Genomic DNA, 21,942 nt, shown 5'->3' with positions numbered 1-21,942 from the left:
TCCAGGAGCGTGCAGAAGTCCTCATCGTCCTCTTGTGCGGAAAAGGTGAGGGGGTCTGGTGGGTCAATATTGGCGGCGCGGTGAGAGGTGGGGGGGCGGCGGGGAGGCGCATTGGTGGGGGGGGGGGAGTGTTGGGGTGGAACTTGACGGTGCCAGGTCCCTGAGTGAGACAGTATCTTGGCGGCCGTCGGGAAACTCAACGTCGGCATATTGAGGGTTGGCGTGAAGCAGGTGAACCCTGTCCACCAAGGGGTCCGCCTTGTGGAGTCGGAGGTGCCTACGGAGAAGGACCGGTCCTGGAGCAGCGAGCCAAGTAGGGTGCGACACACCAGATGTGGACTTCCTGGGGAAGGTAAAAACACGTTCATGGGGTGTGTTATTAGTGGTGGTGCACAATAGTGACCGGATGGAGTGCAGAGTGTCAAAGAGGACCTCCTGCCAGCGAGAGGCTGGGAGGTTCCTGGACCATAGGGCCAGCGGGACGGCCCTCAAACTGTCCCATTCACCCGTTCTACTTGCCCGTTTCCCCGGGGGTTGTAGCTGGTCATCCTACCGGAGGCTATACCCCTGCTGAGCAGGACGTGACGCAGCTCATCGCTCATGAATGAGGATCCCCTGTCACTGTGGATGTAGGCAGGGAAACCGAACAGCGAAGATGGTGCTGAGGGCCTTGATGACGGTGGCAGACGTCATATCGGGGCATGGGATGGTGAAGGGGAATCTGGAGTACGCATCGACCACACTGAGAATATGGTGTTATGGTCGGTGGAGGGGAGGGGCCCTTTGAACTCCACCCTGAGGTGTTCAAATGAGTGGGGTGCCTTCACCAGGCGTGCACGGTCTGGCCGGTAGAAGTGTGGCTTGCACTCCGCACAGACCTGGCAGACCCTGGTCACAGTCCTTACTTCCTCGACGGAGTAGGGCAGATTGTGAGCTTTGACCAGATGGTACAATCGGGTGACCTCCGGGTGACAAAGGCTGTTGTGTAGGGCCCAGAGTTGGTCCTCATGTGCGCTGGCACATGTACCTCGGGAGAGGGCGTCTGGAGGCTCGTTGAGTTTACCGGGGCGATACAAGATCTCGTAATTATAGGTGGAGAGCTCGATTCTCCACCGCAAGATTTTATCATTTTTGATCTTGCCCCGCTGTGTGTTATTGAACAATAAGGCTACCGACCGTTGGTCCGTAAGGAGAGTGAATCTCTTAACTGCCAGGTAATGCCTCCAATGCCGCTTCAAACAGCTTCAACGATAGCTTGAGCCTCCTTCTCGACGGATGAGTGTCGAATTTCAGAGACATGAAGGGTGCGGGGAAAGAATGCCACGGGTCTGCCTGCCTGGTTAAGGGTGGCAGCCAGGGCGACGTCTGAAGCGTCGCTTTCTACTTGGAAAAGCAGTGACTCATCCACTGCGCGCAACCCAGCCTTGGCGATGTCTGCTCTGATGCGGACGAAAGCATGTTGAATCTCGGCCGCAACGGGGAATTGGATGGACTGAATGAGTGGGCGGGCCTTGTCGGCATAGTTTGGGACCCACTGAGCGTGGTAGGAAAAGAAGCCCTGGCAGTGTTTGAGGGCCTTGGGGAAGTTCCATGAAGGGGCGCATGCGCTCGGGGTCGGGCCAGAGAAGACCATTTTGGCTACATAGCCGAGAATGGCTAACCGGGTCATGCTGAACACACACTTCTCTTTGTTGTAGGTCAGGTTGAGAAGGGTGGCAGTGCGGAGGAATTTATCGAGGTTGGCATCGTGGTCCTGCTGGTCATGGCCGCAGATGGTGACATTTTATAAGTACGGAAAGGTGGCCCACAAACCGTACTGGTCGACCACTTGGTCCATCTCTTTTTGGAAGACCGAGATCCCATTTGTGATACTGAACCCTAAGGAAGTGGTTGAGGCGACTGTCCCCCTCGAGGGCAGTGTATGGCCGGTCCGACTTCCAGGTGGGGAGCTGTAGGAAGCAGCCATCCGGTGAAATGGAAAACACCAGCCTCCTCCGCAGCTCCGCATCTCCGGCAACCTTGGCGCCAATTGGAAAATCTTCAAGCAAAAGTTCCTCCTGTACATCGAGGCATCCGACCTCGAAGCAGCATCGGATGCCTGGAAGATCACATTATTTGTCTCCACCGCGGGGGACCATGTCATCCACATCTACAACTCCCTTACGTTCGCTGCTGGCGAAGACAAAACAAAATTCAAAACAATCCTGCTGAAGTTTGACAGCCACTGCGACACTGAGGTGAATGAGAGCTTTGAATGGTACTTTTTCCAGCAGAGGCTTCAGGGTAAGAATGAACCTTTTCAGTCCTTCGTGACCCATCTCTGCATCCTAGCGCAGTCATGTAACTATGACTCGACGGTTGATTCCATGATCCGGGATCAGATCGTTTTCGGGGTCCACTCCGATTCCCTTCGGCAGCAGCTCCTGAAATTCAAACAGTTGACCCTCTCAGTTGCTATCGAGACATGCGTTATCCATGAGCATGCTAAGAATCGTTACCCCCGCATCAGGGCGGCAGAAACTGCAAAACTGGCCTCCCACGAGGCGGAACGGGTGCAGGCCATTGTTCAAATGCAGGGCCTGAGCATCGAGGAGAGTGGTCACTTTGTGCGCTTTTCCCAGGTCCCTGCACAGGTGCGCCATGACCGAGTGGACGACGAGGCCGAAAACACGACTGCACAGGTGCGTACGTCGACCGACCGTACTGCGCATGCGCGATGGCGCACGGAATGCCCTGCCGTCGGCGTCATGACATCTCCGAATTGTGGCTCCACCCACTTAAAGCGGAAATGTCCGGCAAAAGGACGCCGGTGTCTACAGTGTGGCAAGCTTGGCCACTATGCAGCCCTTTGCAGATCTGCTCCACCGCTCAGCAGCCAGCGATCCCAGCTGCGGCGCAGAAGTGTCCGCTCAATACAACAAGGCATGCCAGATTCCGATCCCGACAGCCCAACAGACCCTGATGCTGAGTGCGTCAGGTCCCCATACCGGGTGGGCATCATAACTACACATGCGCTGCCTTCCACCACAACGAGACACGCCTCTCGAACCTCAGTGTGGATCGACGAGTGGTGTGCTGTCCACACAATTAATGAAATGAAAACGAAATGAAATGAAATGAGACAAGACTTGCATCCGATTCAAACTTCACACCGGCGCATCAGCGAACCTCATCTCAAAATCCGGCCTCGACACCATGCGCGCCAGACCAAGCATTCTTCCACCGGCCTGCCAGTTCCTTGACTACAATGGCAATGCCATAGCTGCCACTGGTTCCTGTCAACGAGGGGTATCCAACAAGGCGATCAAGGCAACACTGTGGTTTGAAATCGTCGGGCCTGACAGAGCGTCCCTGCTCGGTGCTCGAGCTCCTGAACCTGGTTCAGCGAGTCCACGCCACGTCATCATCACCGGCGACGGCCTCGCCAGCAAGTTGCAAGCCTATTTATATTCTCACTCACACCAAACGGAAACAAGTCGCTATGTGTCAGCAGCACACCTGCCTTCTTCTTTATTAGTAGCAAAGTTTTGCTTTCTGTCTGAACCGCTCCTTGTTTTTCAGCTAACCACAGTACAGTCTGTGAACTTGTCTGTGAAAGCAGTACGGGAAGCAACTGTGGAGAGAGATTGCAGTCGCCAGAATGCAACTCTCCAAATTGACACATCACGCCGTTCAGATCTGAGACTTTCAATACCTTCGTCTGAGGAACAGGTGGAGCGGGAAATCGGACCTTGTTGATTAGAGCAAACTGATCAATGCAGCAATGAGAAGCTCCTGAACCACCAGCGGTTTGGACAAAGATGGCACTCAGATACAGGACTCTGGCTGGGGTTCAAAAGTAGGAAGAGCATATCTTGTTTGAAATGCAATAACGATGAAGATAGACTTTAAGTCGATTTGTGCACGGATCTTAGATTCGACGACGACGCATCAGGATGGCCGAGCGGTCTAAGGCGCTGCGTTCAAAACGCAGTCTTTCCTGGAGGCGTGGGTTCGAATCTCATTCCTGATGTTGCCTTTTCCTCCACGAGGTTAAATTTCTCCAGCCAGATTTTCAACCTCAGGAAGATCCAATACCTCCCTATCAATGGAAAAGCGTTGGTCTCAGGACATGAGATTTCTGCTTAAATATGCACAGCAAGACCCCACCGGCAAAAGCCCAGTTCATGACTCGATAATCTGCTTCAGTGACTCTGGTTGAGGAATTAATATTGATGCCAAGAGAAGGGTAAAATTCAACAAAGAACAAAGAACAAGAAATGTACAGCACAGGAACAGGCCTTTCGGCCCTCCAAGCCCGTGCCGACCATGCTGCCCGACTAACCTACAATCTTCTACACTTCCTGGGTCCGTATCCTTCTATTCCCATCCTATTCATATATTTGTCAAGATGCCCCTTAAATGTCCCTATCGTCCCTGCTTCCACCACCTCCTCCGGTAGCGAGTTCCAGGCACCCACTACCCTCTGCGTAAAAAACTTGCCTCGTACATCTACTCTAAACATTGCCCCTCTCATCGTAAACCTATGCCCCCTAGTAATTGACCGCTCTACCCTGGAGAAAAGCCTCTGACTATCCACTCTGTCTATGCCCCTCATAATTTTGTATACCTCTATCAGGTCGCCCCTCAACCTACTTCGTTCCAGTGAGAACAAACCGAGTTTATTCAATCGCTCCTCATAGCTAATGCCCTCCATACCTGGCAACATTCTGGTAAACCTCTTCTGCATCCTCTCTAAAGCCTCCACATCCTTCTGGTAGTGTGGCGACCAGAATTGAACACTATACTCCAAGTGTGGCCTAACTAAGGTTCTATACAGCTGCAACATGACTTGCAAATTCTTATACTCAATGCCCCGGCCAATGAAGGCAAGCATGCCGTATGCCTTCTTGACTACCTTCTCCACCTGTGTTGCCCCTTTCAATGACCTGTGGACTCCTAGATCTCTTTGACTTTCAATACTCTTGAGGGTTCTACCATTCACTGTATATTCCCTACCTGCATTAGACCTTCCAAAATGCATGACCTCACATTTGTCCGGATTAAACTCCATCTGCCATCTCTCCGCCCAAGTCTCCAGACAATCTAAATCCTGCTGTATCCTCAGACAGTCCTCATCACTATCCGCAATTCCACCAACCTTTGTGTCGTCTGCAAACTTACTAATCAGACCAGTTACATTTTCCTCCAAATCATTTATATATACTACAAAGAGCAAAGGTACCAGCAGTGATCCCTGTGGAACACCACTGGTCACAGCCCTCCAATTAGAAAAGAATCCCTCCATTGCTACTCTCTGCCTTCTATGGCCTAGCCAGTTCTGTGTCCACCTTGCCAGCTCACCCCTGATCCCGTGTGACTTCACCTTTTGTACTAGTCTACCATGAGGGACCTTGTCAAAGGCCTTACTGAAGTCCATATAGACAACATCTACTGCCCTACCTGCATCAATCATCTTAGTGACCTCCTCGAAAAACTCTATCAAGTTAGTGAGACACGACCTCCCCTTCACAAAACCGTGCTGCCTCTCACGAATACGTCCATTTGCTTCCAAATGGGAGTAGATCCTGTCTCGAAGAATTCTCTCCAGTAATTTCCCTACCACTGATGTAAGGCTCACCGGCCTGTAGTTCCCGGGATTATCCTTGCTACCCTTCTTAAACAGAGGAACAACATTGGCTATTCTGCAGTCCTCCGGGACATCCCCTGAAGACAGCGAGGATCCAAAGATTTCTGTCAAGGCCTCAGCAATTTCCTCTCCAGCCTCCTTCAGCATTCTGGGGTAGATCCCATCTAGCCCTGGGGACTTATCTACCTTAATATTTTTTAAGACACCCAACACCTCGTCTTTTTGGATCACAATGTGACCCAGGCTATCTACACCCCCTTCTCCAGACTCAACATCTACCAATTCCTTCTCTTTGGTGAATACTGATGCAAAATATTCATTTAGTACCTCGTCCATTTCCTCTGGCTCCACAGATAGATTCCCTTGCCTATCCTTCAGTGGGCCAACCCTTTCCCTGGCTACCCTCTTGCTTTTTATGTACGTGTAAAAAGCCTTGGGATTTTCCTTAACCCTATTTGCCAATGACTTTTCGTGACCCCTTCTAGCCCTCCTGACTCCTTGCTTAAGTTCCTTCCTACTTTCCTTATATGCCACATGGAAGATAATTCGTCTTCTCTTGTAAATAGTCTGGCAGGTTGGATTGTTCACATCCGTCCAAGTGGGGAAGTTGGGGACTCGGTTTCTATTGTGATTCATTGCTCGATAAAGCTTTATTTCCTTATTGGCCCCCTGTGAGTTATTACTGGATATCGTTATATATCTATATTGCCCCTCTATGGGGTACTGCTGGATAACGTTTCCCGAGCAGCTTTGACTAAGGGTCATCTGGACTCGAAACGTTAGCTCATTTCTCTCCCTCCAGATGCTGTCAGATATGCTGAGACTTTGAAGCATTTTCTCTATGGTTCCCTGTGTGTGAGCTTTACAATGTTGTAATGTGTCATGCTGTCTCTTTCATTCTTGGGACTAATGTCGGGATGAGACTGCAAGAAGGTTTCTGATAGGTATTTGCTGCAAAGCAAACAGGAACGTGTGTTATGTTTATTTTTGGCGTGAGGGAGAATGTAAATAGCAGAGAATACCCTCGATTCCTCGACCTCGGTCTAATGGCCCAGCACGCTTCCGCTGCGGCACTCTGCTCCTTAAACCAGGAGCTACAACATTACTGCCCTGCGGTAACCACACAACTATTCACTGCCTCATTTTTTTCTTTCAACAAGAACACACGTTTGAGCACACTGATTCTGGTCAGCATAGTTCAGATAATTCAGTTTCGTGCTGAATGGTTGTTCTGTGAAGGTGATGTGATTTCTTCTGTGACGTTGTTCTGATGGGAAAGTGGGGAGTGACTGGAATCACCTTTATAAAATGAAGTTCGGGGCGGCAGTTTCATCTCTCTGGGAACATTGATCACGCAGTTACAGACTTCCTCAAACTTTGCCTCAAATCCGACCACAAAAATGATGAGCACCGAGCAGAGTGGCGCAGCTGAAGCGTGCTGGGCCGATAACGCAGATGTCGATGGATCGAAACCATTCTCTGCTATTCATATTCTCAATCACAACAAACGGAAACAAGTTGCTATTTGTCAGCAGCACATCTGCCTTTTTCTTTATTAGTACCAAAGTTTTGCTTTCAGTCTTATCCGCTCTTTGACACCTGTTCTTCAGCTAGCCACAGTACAGTCGAGGTGACTGAGTTGAATTCTCCCAGAACACTCTTCTGCCGCCTCCACTGGATGAACGTTCACCTGATTGGACACTGGAGGGGTTCTTCGGCTACTTGTCTGTGAAAGCAGCACCGGAAGCAGCTGTGGAGAGAGATTGCAGTTTCCAGAACGCAACTCTCCAATTGGGTACTTCACGTCCTCAGATCTTAGACTTTCAATACCTTCGTCTGAGGAACAGAGAGAGCGGAAAATCGGGCCTTGTTGATTAGAGAAAACTGATCAATGCAGCAATGAGAAGCTCCTTAAACACCAGCAGTTTGGACAAGAATGGCACTCAGATACAGGACTCTGGCTGGGGTTCAAAAGTAGGAAAAGCATATCTTGTTTGAAATGAAATAAAGATGAAAACAGACTTTATTCGATTTGTGCACGGATCTTAATTCCTGCGTCAATGCATCTGGATGGCCGAGCGGTCTGTGGCGCTGCGTTCAGTTCGCAGTCTCTTCTGGAAGCGTGGGTTTAAATCCCACTCCTGATATTGCCTTTTACTCCACGAGGTTAAATTTCTCCAGCAAGATTTTCATCTCAGGAAGATCCAATACCTCCCTTTCAATGGAAAAGCGTTGGTCTCAGGACATGAGATTCCCGCTTAAATACGCACAGCAAGACCCCACCGGCAATTTCATGTCTCGATAATCTGCTTCAGTGACCCAGGTTGAGGAATTAATATTGATCCCCAGAGAAGGGTAAAATTCGTCTTCTCTTCTAAATAGTCTGGCAGGTTGGATTGTTCACATCCGTCCAAGAGGGGAAGTTGGGGACTCGGTTTCTATTGTGATTCATTGCTCGATAAAGCTTTATTTCCTTATTGGCCCCCTGTGAGTTATTACTGGATACCGTTATATATCTATATTGCCCCTCTGTGGGGTACTACTGGATAACGTTTCCCGAGCAGCTTTGACTAAGGGTGACCTGGACACGAAACGTCAGCTCATTTCTCTCCCTCCAGATGCTGTCAGATCTGCTGAGACTTTAAAGCATTTTCTCTGTGGTTCCCTATGTGTGAGCTTTACAATGTTGTAATGTGTCATGCTGTCTCCTTCATTCTTGGGACTAATGTCGGGATGAGACTGCAAGAAGGTTTCTGATAGCTATTTGCTGCAAAGCAAATAGGAACGTGTGTTATGTTTACTTTTGGCGTGAGAGAGAATGTAAATAGCAGAGAATACCCTCGATTCCTCGACCTCGGGCTAATAGCCCTGCACGCTTCCGCTGCGCACTCTGCTCCTTAAACCAGGAGCTACAACATTACTGCCCTGCGGTAGCCACACAACTATTCACTGCCTCATTTTTTTCTTTCAACAAGAACAGACGTTTGAGCTCACTGATTCTGGTCAGCATAGTTCAGATACTTTACTTTCGTGCTGAATGGTTGTTCTGTGAAGGCGATGTGATTTCTTCTGTGACGTTGTTCTGATGGGAAAGTGGGGAGTGACTGGAATCACCTTTATAAAATGAAGTTCGGGGCGGCAGTTTCATCTCTCTGGAAACATTGATCACGCTGTTACAGACTTCTTCATACTTTGCCTCAAGTCCGACCACGGAAATAAAGAGCACCGAGCAGAGTGGCGCAGCGGAAGCGTGCTGGGCCCATAACCCAGAAGTCGATGGATCGAAACCATTCTCTGCTATTCGTATTCTCATTCACACCAAACTGAAACAAGTTGCTGTTTGTCAGCAGCACATCTGCTTTATTCGTATCAAAGTTTTGCTTTCAGTCTGATCCGCTCTTTCACACCTGTTCTTCAGCTAACCACAGTACAGTCGCGGTGACTAAGTTGACTTCTCCCAGAACACTCTTCTGCCGCCTCTACTGGATTAACGTTCACCTGATTGGACACTGGAGGGGTTCTTCGGCTACTTGTCTGTGAAAGCAGCACCGGAAGCAGCTGTGGAGAGATATTGCAGTCGCCAGAATGCAACTCTCCAATTAGATACTTCACGTCGCTCAGATCGTAGACTTTCAATACCTTCGTGTGAGGAACAGGTAGAGCGGGAATTCGGACCTTGTTGATTAGAGCAAACTGATCAATGCAGCAATGAGAAGCTCCTTAAACACCAGCGGTTTGGACAAGGATGGCACTCAGACACAGGACTCTGGAAGGGGTTCAAAAGTAGGAAAAGCATATCTTGTTTGAAATGAAATAACGATGAAGATAGTCTTTAAGTCGATTTGTGCACGGATCTTAGTTTCGGCGACAACGCATCAGGATGGCCGAGCGGTCTGAGGCGCTGCGTTCAGGTCGCAGTTTCTTCTGGAGGCGATGGCTCGAATCCGACTCCTGATATTGCCTTTTCCTCCACGAGGTTAAATTTCTCCAGCAAGATTTTCAACCTCAGGAAGATCCATTACCTCCCTTTCAATAGAAAAGCGTTGGTCTCAGGACATGAAATTCCAGCTTAAATACGCACAGCAAGACCCCACCGGCAAACGCCCAGCTCATGACTCGATAATCTGCTTCGGTGAGTCTGGTTGAGGAATTAATATTGATCCCAAGAGAAGGGTAAAATTCGTCTTCTCTTGTAAATAGTCTGGCAGGTTGGATTGTTCACATCCGTCCAAGAGGGGAAGTTGGGGACTCGGTTTCTATTGTGATTCATTGCTCGATAAAGCTTTATTTCCTTATTGGCCCCCTGTGAGTCGATTCCTCGACCTCGACCGCGAGTAGCTCAACCACGTGCGGAGTGGCGCAGCGGAAGCGTGGTGGGCCCATAGCCCAGCAGTCGATGGACCAAAACCATCGTCTGCTATTTGTATTCGCACTCACACCAAAAGCAAACAAGTCGCTATCACCCAGCAGCACATCTGCCTTTTTCTTTATTAGTATCAACATTTTCCTTTCAGTATGATCTGCTCCTTGACACCTGTTCTTCAGCTACCCACAGTATAGTCGAGGTGACTAAGTTGCCTTCTCCCAGAACTCCCTTCTGCCGCCTCTACTGGATGAACTTTCACCTGTTTGGACACTGGAGGGGTTCGTCGGCTGTGAAAGCAGCACCGGAAGCAGCTGTGGAGAGAGATTCCAGTCGCCATGATGCATCTCTCCAATTGGATACTTCACGTCGCTCAGATCTTCGTCTCTCAATACCTTCGTGTGAGGAACAGGTTATAATGAAAAAATATATCATTTGAACCATGAATGTGAACCTGGAAAAGACAGAGATTTTAAATGAAAGGGAAAGTTCCCACAAAGGGTTAACAGCCGCTGGTTGTTTAAAATACAGATAGCTTCGCAGGCGTTAAAGAAAACAGATATGGACAACTCAACATGGTTTTAAAGTTAAAAAGACATTCAATCAATTTAAAATCTTAAGTTATATAAACGGGAACAGTATTTCACACTTCCCGAGAAGTGCATTATTTTACTGAACAATTAAAAAAGGAACAACCAGAATCTTAGGTTTAAATTGGGGGAGAAGGTTAAGCGGGAAACCTTGCTGACGCCACTTAAATATGAGACAACTGCTTTCCAGCTAAGAAACACATGAGGTGGCACGTTTATCCCATAATTTACACATTTTTGACGTTAAAAATCTTTTAGCAAATAATCAGGTCATAGGGTATAGATCCAAGCCAGATAAGGTTAGAAATATAGGGGGCGACCTGCCGTTGACACCAGCTGACCAGTAGAAGTGCAGAGGCGAACTGCTTCGTTGAACACGAGTTCATATCCAGTATTTAGACTGAGAAAAAACATCACTAAAGACAGATATCAGGAAAGTTGCTGACGAAGCAACAAATAAATGTATTACCTGCCAAACAAAAGTATTACATGTCAAGCAGAATCAGCTCGTTCAACGACAGGGAGCTTGCATTAGCTACAGTCAGCAAGCAACAGTTACATTTCAATAAATGCCATGTAGAAACTAAGGCTGCGCAAAGGGCTATATAATACCTAATAATTCAGCAGCCAGCTCTCATAGCTGCCCTCGGTCATGGGAAGGACTGAACACGGAAGCCGAGCAGAACAGCGAATCCATCAGGAAAAAAACAAAAGTTACAGGAGAAAATTGTCAAGGCAGACTTGAAGGTCTAACAACTGACCAGGAAGATGCAAAGAAAATATCTTATTACTTTTCTGTAAAAACAGTGATTACATCTTTTAATTTGAAATTAAAACGAACTTAAATTGATAACCTGAAAGAGTGTTTATTAGAAAGTTTACTTTACTCTACTTAGAAAAGCCGGACCCGTGAGTGAAGCACCTGAGTGGAAAGTAAACAGAATCTTCTCTGAAGACATGGGTTATGCCGTGGGATAACATGAAACACTGGTTTGACCCGAATAGCGCCCACCTAAGTCTGCATAGGAGTCAGTGAGTGAGAATCCCTGTTCATCATTTAGAATATCTTGACCCTTTTCTGGTACAGGGGGAATTCTAAGAATAGTGGTGAGGTTTTAACTTCATGGCGCGCAACGTGGAGGGCTAGAATATTAGAAGTTTCTGGGTAAAGCGATGCTAGAATATTAGAAGTTTCTAGTTAAGCAGGTGGAGGTTTGAATATTAGAAGTTTCTAACCTACACAGGGAATGGAATATTAGACGATTCTAGTTCCCAAATAATTGTTAGAATATTAGAAGTTTCTAACTGGCACAATCAACCGCGATAGAATGGCGGGGCAGACTCGATGGGTCTAATGGCTTAATTCTGCTCCTATATTTTATGAACTTATCTTTTGCGCGACTTCGTGAGTTGGAAACTGTTCCTTCCCCTCAGTTTGAAACTCACGAAGTCGCGCAAAAGATAAGTTCATAAAATATAGGAGCAGAATTAAGCCATTAGACCCATCGAGTCTGAGTTTCAAACTGAGGGGAAGGAACAGTTTCCAACTCAGAATTTATGCGCAATTAGGGCAGGGAGTGAAAAGTAACTTTCTCAGCTTTTTATTATTTGGTTTCACCATGGACAGCGTTCGTCTATTCACCGCCCGCCAAGCCCTTAATCAAAAGCTAAAAATCACAGCCTTTTTTCTGTATCCTCATGAAGTGGACGAAACAGAGATACAACAGACACGTTACAGACAAGAATGGGATTTGAATCAACGTGTGCAGAGTACAATGGATTATTGTGCATCACCTTAACCATGTGGAACAACCCCTTTACTTCATGGAATTTTAATATCTGATCTTGTCACAGACAAGTAGCCGAAGCACCCCACCAATGTACAATCAGGAGGACGTTCATCCACGAGAGGTGGCAGAAGGTAATAATGGGAGAAGTGAACCCGGCAACCTCGACTGCACAGTGGGTAGCCGAAGAAGAATTGTGCAATGTGGAGTTAAGCCCAAAACACGTCTGCCGCCGTTCGTGCCTCCGTTCGTCCCTCCTCTAACGCAACTCGATGCAAGTGGCCTGACAACTTGGAATATTTTGTCACATCAGTCATTGCAGATCCATCGTGTAAAAATGAATTCCACTTCCGAGAAACAATGGGCGAAAAATCGACGAGGATGGGATTCGAACCCACGTGTGCAGAGCACAATGGATTAGCAGTCCATCGCCTTAACCACTCGGCCACCTCGTCGCACTACTTGGCGCAACAATACGTCTTAATTCGTTTTGCATCCATGAACTGATGGCAATTATTTGCCTCTTTCTATTCAACCAGGTATTCGACGGGGGAAATGCAGTGCTGGTGGTATAGTGGTGAGCATCGCTGCTTTTGAGACCGTTGACTCCGGTTCGATTCCCGGCCATCGCAGTAATAGTTGATTCGGATGTTTTTGCGCGACATCCTGAGTTTCAAACTGAGGAAGACTGGTCAACTGTTTCTCATTCAGAATTTATGCGGATTATCTAAGTGAGGTGTTTAAGATGCGAAAAGGTGTAGATATTGTAGACGTGGAGTTGATGTTACCTGTTGTGGGGCAGTCTAAAACGAGAGGTCATCATCTTAGAATATGAGGCAAATTTAAAAAAGAAAAACTACTTCTCCCAAAGGGTTGTAATTCTGTGGAATTCACTTCCTCAGAGTGTGGTGGATGCAGGGACAGTGAGAAAGTTAAGGAGGACTTAGAGAGACTTTTATTGGTAATGAGTTGAAGGGTTCTGGAGAACGGGCAGGACGGTGGTGTTGAGGCCATTATGTTTGATCAGGCAAGATCACATGGAAGGTTTTACGCCCAAGAGGCTAAATTGCATATCCCAGCTCCAATGTTATGTGTTCTCGGGAGGAGGTGTTCTGGCTGACATCTCAATCCATCTCTTGTTCCGTAACATTTCAGGTAGCAGATGATGAACATTTCAGTCATGATCGAATGGCGGGCAGACTCGATGGGTCGAATGGCGTAATACTGCTCATATATCTGATGAATCTATCGTTTGCGCGGCTTCATGGCTTTCAAACTGAGGGAAAGAAATAGTTTCCAACTCAGAATGTGTGCGCAATTATGGGGGGGGGGGGGGGAGTGAATTAAGTAACTTTCTCGTCATTTTCTAAAGTGGTTTCAATATGGAAAGTGTTCGATTATTCACAACTCCAAGCCCCAAACACTAAAAATCACAGCATTTTTCCATCACCCTCATGAAGTGGATCAAACAGAGACACAACAGATACGTTACAGACGAGGATTGGATTCGAACGCAAGTGCGCAGAGCACAAAGGTTTCTTGTGCATCCCCTTAACCACGTGGTACAACTCCTTTACTTCATGGAACTTTAATATCTGACCTTCTCACAGACAAGTGACCGAAGCAACCCTCCAGTACACAAACAGGAGGATGTTCATCCAGGAGAGGTGGCAGAAGGTAATTATGAGAGAAGTCAACCCGGTATCCTCGACTGTACTGTGGGTAGCCGAAGAAGAACTGGTGTCAAAGAGCGGTTAAGCCCCAAACACGTCTGCCTCCGTTCCACCGTCCTCTAACCCAACTCGATGCAATCTGGCCTGATAACTTGGAATAGATTGTCACATCAGTGATTGCATATCCATCTTGGAAAAAGGAGGCCTACTTCCGAGAAAAGTGGATTTAAAATCAACGAGCATGGAACTCGAACACACGTGTGTAGGGCACAATGGATTGGTAGTCCATCGCCTTAACCACTCGGCCACTTCGTCCCACAAATACGCACGGCAATATGCCTTAATTCGTTTTGCATCCATGAACTGATTGAATGTATCTGCCTCCTTCTATTCCACCTGGTGTTCAAAATTGGAAATGCAGCGACGGTGGGAGAGTGGTGAGCAAAGTTTTCTTCCAAGCAGTTGTCCCTGTTCGATTCCCGGCCATTGAATCGGATGTTATCGTGCAACATCGTGAGTTTCAAACTGAGGAAGACTGGCCAACAGTTTCACACTCAGAATGTATGCGTCATTATCTAATTGAGGTGTATCAGATGCCAAAAGGTATGGAAAAAGTTGACGTGGAGCTGTTGCTTCCTCTTGTGGGGCATTCTAAAAGAGGAGGTCATGATCTTAGAATAAGAGATTGCAATGTGAAAAAAGATTTGAGGGAAAACTACTTATTCCAAAGGGTTTATGATTCTGTGGAATTCGGTACCCCAGATTGCGTTGGATGCAGGGAGAGTGAGTAAATTTAAGGAGGTGGTAGAGAGAGTTTTATTGGTAAGGAGTTGAAGGGATACGGAGAACGGGAAGACGGTGGAGTTGAGGCCAGGATGGGATCAGCCAACATCACATGGAAGGTGTTAGGCTCAGGAGGCTAAATTGCCTACTCCCGCTCCGAGATCATGCGTTCTAGGGAGAAGGTGTTCCTGCTGATATCGCAATCGACCTCTTCATCTGTAACATTGTAGTTCGCAGATGGGGAAGATATCAGCCATGATAGAATGGCGGGCAGACTCGATGGGTCTAATGGCTGAAGTCTGCTTCTTTATTTTATGAACTTACCTTTTGCGCGACTTTGTGAGTTTCAAACTGAGACGAAGAAACAGTTTCCAACTCAGAATGTATGCGCAATTAGGTCAGGGAGTGAAATAAGTAACTTTCTCACCTTTTTATAATGTGGTTTCAACATAGACAGTGTTCGCCGAATTCACCACCCGCCAAGCCCGTGAACCAAAGCAAAAAATCACAGCATTTGTACTTCATGCTCATGAAGTGGACCAGAGACACAACAGACACATGACAGACGAGGATGGGATTTGAACCCACGTGTGCAGAGTACAATGGGTTATTGTGCGTCTCCTTAACCACATGATACAACTCATTTACTTCAATGGAATTTTTATATGCGATCTTATTACAGGCAAGTAGCCAAAGAACCCCTCCAGTCTACAAACAGGAGGAGGTTCATCCTGGAGAGGTGGCTGAAGAGAATTATGGGAGACGTCATCCCGGTAACCTCAACTGTACTGTGGGTCGCTGAAGAACTGGTGTCACGGTGCGGTTCCACTGACAACGTATCCACAGGCACATATAGTGACGAAGACTGACAGGTTCAGAATGTCTCTTACACTCTCACACATTACCCGAGAGCGACAGGAATCCCCCATTTACAAACGGGACCAGAGAAGTGCAGAGAGAATGCACCTCACTCCCACATACAACATGTTGACGGCTTCAACACAACCAAAATATAAGAATAGATCATCACCACATATTATCTTCTTCGAAATCCCGCCGTCCCAACTTTAATATAATAAAACAATTTTTATCAGTTGTGTCTCACTCTAATCTGTGAACTACGCTCTACCAGAGTGTGTTGACATCTACTGGCCACGACACAGAACCGCAACAGAGCGGGGGAGATTCACATGAACTGTCGGTGATAGAATGTGACCGGGTGGACGGAGAGGTGTTAGATGTATGTAAAATTTAAACAATCGATATTCATGCATTTCCCAATGGAATTGGTGGAATTTGGAAGTGTTTATCTTGAGGATCAATTGAGCAGAGACTTTAAAGCATTTTATCTGTGGTTCCCTCTGTGTGAGCTTTGCAACGTTGTACTGTGTCATGCTGTCTCCTTCATTCCTGGGACGAGACTGCAAGAAGGATTCTGAAAGGTATTTGCTGCAAAGCAAACAGGAACGTGAGTTATGTTTTCTTTTCGTGTCAGGGAGAATGTAAATAGCAGAGAATAGCCAGGATTCCCTGACGTCGGGCTAATGGCCCAGCACGCTTCCGCTGCGGCTCTCTGATCCTTAAACCAGGAGCTACGATTTTACTGTCCTGCGGTAGCCACACAGCTATTCACTTCCTCATTTTTTTGTTTCAACTTGAACAAACGTTTGAGCACACTGATTCTGGTCAGCATAGTTCAGATAATTTACTTTCGTGCTGAATGGTTGTTCTGTGAAGGTGGTGTGATTTCTTCTGTGACGTTGTTCTGATGGGAAAGTGGGGAGTGACTGGAATCACCTTTATAGAAGGAAGTTCGGGGCGGCAGTTTCACCTCTCCGGGTACATTGATCAACCTGTTACTGAGTTATTCAAACTTTGCCTCCATATATAGAACAAATACACAAACAATGAAGCGGGGGAATGTATTAAATCAGAGATTGGATATTCTTGTAACCAATATGGCTGTAATGGGAATCCTTCATTTTCCGATAAATCGGGATGAACTGATCGCTCAGTCAAAAATCAGATATCTGGGGATTTAAATGTGATTACTACAATGATAATATTTAACCATGTTAATGTTATTTTGCTCCAATTGAAACGTGTCACGAATACATCGTTACCTTGTTGCACAACTTGCTTTCAGCCAGGAGATGGGAGCAGTGCGCAATAGTTTGGATCTCCTGATTGTGTCCACAGATCTCGATAGGAATGGAGCTGCTGCTTCCCGGGAGCTGCCAAGCAAGAGGCACAGATACTGACCAACTGCACCCGCTCCAAATAGATTCCCCAAATTACTGAACAAAACAAAAACAAGCACAAATCATATTTTAAGAAACTATGACAGTGACTCTGAAAACAATACACCATCACCTCTGAAAGAATCGATTTGCTGTAACTAATTCAAGATGAACCGTTTCAATATCAGCCGTAGTTCCTTACCAGTTCTCAGACAGGCACCGACTGGTTAGAAGTTTGCTTCACTTTTCAAGGTCCGGCTCAATAAAATCAATCACAGGCCCATGATCTGCTTTCCTCCTGTTCTCAGACACATCCACTTTGTACAAGGGCGCACTAACTGGTTTTCAGAGTAAGAGTCAGACTGCAGTCACCTCGTTCTCTCTCGATCCCTTTATCCCAGAGCCACCTCACAACCAGGGGTGGAACTTCTCACAGAGCCAAGAATGGAATAGTTTGTCGATTCTTCCACCGATTCAGGACCGTCCATCACCAGGACGTATTCGTCCAAAAGAGTTGGGATGAAATAGGGCTGAGTTTCACCGTGTATCCAATCAGTCCCCGGAGAAGCACAAAAACAGTGAGTGAGGGAGAGAGAAAGAAACAAAGAAACAGATAGAGAGATAAAATATGTTCCATTTCTACCACGATCTTTTTACCCAGAAATCCGTTCACCTGAATGAAACCGAACCACGTTTCCATTCGCTGCCGTTGCTGCTTCTCCTTCCAAACGTTGCAGGAAACGTTATTATTTATTGATTGTTGTTTTGAGTTCGAGCTTCTTTATATTTCGTTCAGTTTCCCCAAAAAAACATTAAATTTCTGACTGAGCTCGATATAGGTTCATTTACAAACACTTCGATTTATTCTCGAGTCAGTGGCTTGCGCGGGTAGTTCAGCAAACACTTCGAATCGCAGTCGGTGCGAGCAGGACTGGAACCTGCGCGGGGAAGCCCCATTGGATTTCAAGCCCGACGCCTTAACCACTCGGCCATCGCAGCTGTGCCCAGGGTGTCATTCATTAGTAATTTGTTCGATAGAATACATTCTAAAACCAGCCTGGAATCACTCCAGGAAGTTATTGCATTCAAACGATCAACGGGGCCCCGGTGTTTATGTGAGGAGGGGTTGAATCTTCGTGGAAAATGACCATTGGATTTGGAGAGAGGCCTTGAGAGACTCGAAAACCTCAGCTCCCGAAACGCACAATTCCACCGATTAAATAGATTGTGGAACAACATCAGTTACATTGGAAATATATTAGAAATTCAAATGGGACAGGACCACACTTTACAGTCTGGAGGAAAATTTAAATGATGAAATCTAGAAATTACAGCACAGAGGGAGACCTGTGCAGGCCGAACGGTCACCCGATGACCTGATGACGCAACTAAAATGGTCACGTGTCGGGATTCCGGCAGTTCCCCGGATCGCAGTCAGAGCACAAGCCAGGAGGAGCTGCTTTATTATTAAGTCAGTTATTTTTTATTACATGTCATTGGTCGCCAGTCATTGAGAGACGAGCATTTCTACATGGTGTCAGGAGTGGGGAGTATGGCAGAAGGACTTAACCGCATCAGCTCTCTTCAAGAAGACGCTTAATAAAGAGTGCACCAGCAGCCCGGCTAGCTCAGTCGGTAGAACATGGGATTCTTAATCCCAGGGTCGTGGGTTCGAGCCCCACGTTGGGCACTTCCGTGTTATTATCTGAAAATATTGATGCTGAATGAACTTTCTTCGTAACAGGAACGCAAGGTTATGACTGGGAATCCAGAGGTCTAAACGAACATTTCGTGACAAAATTTAATAAATATGGAATTAAAATGTCGTCTCAGTCACGGTTCTGCTTCCGATGGATCTTATTTCCACAACTGGGACCACATCCACAACGAGAAATGATTTGGCACAAACACAGTAAAGATCTGTCACCGGCAGTGTCACGGTTACAGAGAGCTCAGTTACACAGCAAGATATAATTTTACAAACAGGGCCTCTCTGTGTGCAGCAGAAAACAACATTTTCCGAAAAAAACAGTTTCTCCATCTCGGCACCTTTTCTGTGTGTCATTGTATGTGTGTCCTGATAGTCTCTTCCTGATTTTTTTGTGTCTCTTTCTCTGTCTGTTACAGCAGTGCTGCTGTTGTGTATTAATCTCACTTTTCCCAAACGGTAATTGTGATTGATAGATACAGACAGATTTCCACACTGACATTCAGTACCAATGTCTAATAGAGACTGAATCCCACCCTCACATACAGTCCCAGACATTGACTCATAATGAAGGAATTCTGCTCTCACAACCTGTCCCAGAGACTGAGGTGCAGAGTGTTCCCTCCACTCCCGAACACTACCTGTGATTTACAGATACAGAACAAATCTCAGTCAGGTGAGTAGCAGAGTTTGATGGGTACGACATGTATTCCACAATCACCTTCTCTGCGCCAGATAATCAGATGCAGACGACATGCGGTGTCTGTGTTGGTTTAACAAGGGTTTTACCCAAGAACAGGAACACATTTACACAATATCAGGGTATAAGACGTAGGAGCAGAAGCAGGCCATTCAGCCCATCGAATATGCTCCGCATTTCAATGAGATCATGCTTGATCTGATATATGGCGTGTTATGACCTCATACGGTGGCACGTTGTCACCTCAGAGAGCCAGCGATCCGGTTCAATTCCAGCCTTTGGTCACTGACAGTGTGGAGTTTGCACTTTCTCTCCGTGTCTGTGTGGGTTTCTTCCGGGTGCTCCGATTTCCTCGCACAGTCCAAATGTGTGCGGGTTAGGTGGACTGTCCATGCTAAATTGACCCTTAGTGTTCAGAAAGTTGGGTGGTGTTACAGGGATGTGGTGGGGACACAGAGGCTCTTTCAGAATATCGTTGCAGAGTCCATTGGCAGAATGGCCTCCTTTTACATTTTAATGATCTCATGATAATACTCATGTCCACTTTCCCGGCTTTTTATCTCTAGATTTCATGATGAACCTTTAAAACCAGCAATCCCACCAAGCCTCAGGTAGCGGTAACTCCTCAATGGTCGTTAATGTCCCGGCTGTCAGTCATTTGGCCAGTCTTGAGTGAAGTCACATCCTGGAAATGTCATACATTGATCCAGTTCTAAAGTAAATTAAGCCACTCTAGTCCCTGATGACCATAGGCCCTTTGAGGGTAAGATCTGACTGGTGGTGATTTAACCTGAGGATCACCATACCTCAGGCGAGGAGCAATAATAATAATACTAATAATCTCTTATTGTCACAAGTAGGCTTCAATCGAGGTTCTGTGAAAAGCCCCGAGTCGCCACATCCCGGCCCCGGTTCGGGGAGGCTGGAACGGGAATTGTGAGATGGCGGGGTTTTCATGTTTCAGGTCTAGTATAACCGTGTGATCTGAATCTAATTAATTTGGTTTTCCTTCTGCTAATCTTGTCTCACAGTGAGGCCAACCTCACTGATTGGATAGACGAGTGATCGTTCTTCAGTCTTGTCATTGTCGGACCCGCTGAATATGGAGGCATATCCTGTGTGGCAGGATTTAGCTCCAACTCAATCTATAAGTTTGTGGATGATACCACTGCGGTAGGTCGTATCGCAAACAATGACGAATCAGATACAGAAGGTAGATAAATCACATGGTTGCATAGTGCACTGTCATGTGATTGTACCTTTAAGACCTAGCTGTTTAAGAAAACAGTGAGGTCAGAGAGTGGGTGGAGCTCGGCTTTAGGTCAGCCATTTTGCAGATTTTTACTTTCAGTTTAAAAAGCACCTTGTGTGTGTCTGTGTGTTTCCAGAGAGCTGCAAGTTTGAAAAGAGATTGGGAGTGTCTTCGTTTGCAGGGAGCTGGATCTCTGGCATAAAAGACCATCTCTGGATCATTTGGGTGATTTAAACTGATAATTATAAAACCTTTAACCTGATGTGATTCTGTTTAAAGGTGTTAAGTCTCTTGGAAGTTTGAAGGAACATTTTAAGGAATTATTTACTGTTGCAATATTTTCTGAGTTATCTTTGAAGTAAGGGGTGTTAAGAGATCCTATGTTTATTTAAGATGTGAAGTTGAGTTCATGGAATAAACAGTGTTTTGTGTTTAAAAGCCCACGTGTCCATAATTGTATAATAACAATACACCTAGGGAAAAAGCCGTGTGCTAGGAAAAGCAACAAATCCATTAAAGGGAGAGGTTGGTTGAACTCCATGATACATTTTGGGGTTCTGAAAACGCCTCACCCATAAAAATTGGGGGCTCATCCGGGATAAAAGTCTATCTATTGGATTGGCTTTTGTGAACTGAAAGACAGTGAGGGATTGTTGCTTTTCCGGTGTGGTATTTTAGTTTACGTGGGGAGAGTGTTGTGAACAATGTCTCTTTCAGAGGCTCAGAAGTTTTTGGGGGTGGAGAATGTCACACGTAGTACTTTACGGGCAGAAACGAAAAGCAGACTGTTAGATTTGGCAAGAACATTGCAGTTAACCTTACCTGACAAAATGCGAAAAGATGAAGTAATTATGGCGGTGGTTAAGCATTTAAAGTTGCATGCGATAGAGTTTGACTCATTGGAAATGGCAAAAATTCTGTTGCAAATTAAACAAATGGAACATGAGAAAGAATTAAAGCGGCTTGAATACGAGAGGGAGAGAGAGGAAAAAGAAAGAGAAAGAGAGAGAGAGGAAAAAGAAAAGGAGAGAGCAGAAAGGAGAAAAGAAAGAATAGTCCTAGCAGAAAAAAAGAAAAAGAAAGGGAAACACAGATTAGGGAAAAAGATAAAGAGAGCGAGTTTGAACTTCAGAAAATGGCCATGAAACATGACAATCAGTTAAAATTGGCAGACGTAAAGGGAAACGTACAGTTGGATGATAGTGATGAGGATAGTG

At 46.3% G+C, this 21,942-nt stretch overlaps 4 non-coding genes across 4 annotated transcripts; 2 read left to right on the top strand and 2 right to left on the bottom strand.

Annotated features, from left to right (window-relative positions):
* Nucleotides 1–3,929: 3,929 nt before the first annotated feature.
* trnal-caa (transfer RNA leucine (anticodon CAA)) lies at nucleotides 3,930–4,012 on the top strand. Its single transcript has one exon. It is a non-coding gene; the product is annotated as a tRNA-Leu (tRNA).
* Nucleotides 4,013–12,742: 8,730 nt separating this feature from the next.
* trnas-gcu (transfer RNA serine (anticodon GCU)) lies at nucleotides 12,743–12,824 on the bottom strand. The gene has a single exon. It is a non-coding gene; the product is annotated as a tRNA-Ser (tRNA).
* A 5,158-nt stretch (nucleotides 12,825–17,982) lies between these two features.
* On the bottom strand, nucleotides 17,983–18,064 carry trnas-uga (transfer RNA serine (anticodon UGA)). The gene has a single exon. It is a non-coding gene; the product is annotated as a tRNA-Ser (tRNA).
* Nucleotides 18,065–18,682: 618 nt separating this feature from the next.
* Nucleotides 18,683–18,755, top strand: trnak-cuu (transfer RNA lysine (anticodon CUU)). The gene has a single exon. It is a non-coding gene; the product is annotated as a tRNA-Lys (tRNA).
* Nucleotides 18,756–21,942: the final 3,187 nt, after the last annotated feature.

Source organism: Scyliorhinus torazame, chromosome 24 (assembly GCF_047496885.1).
Source record: "Scyliorhinus torazame isolate Kashiwa2021f chromosome 24, sScyTor2.1, whole genome shotgun sequence".
NCBI lineage: Eukaryota > Metazoa > Chordata > Chondrichthyes > Carcharhiniformes > Scyliorhinidae > Scyliorhinus > Scyliorhinus torazame.
This window is presented reverse-complemented; position numbering and strand designations above follow the sequence as displayed.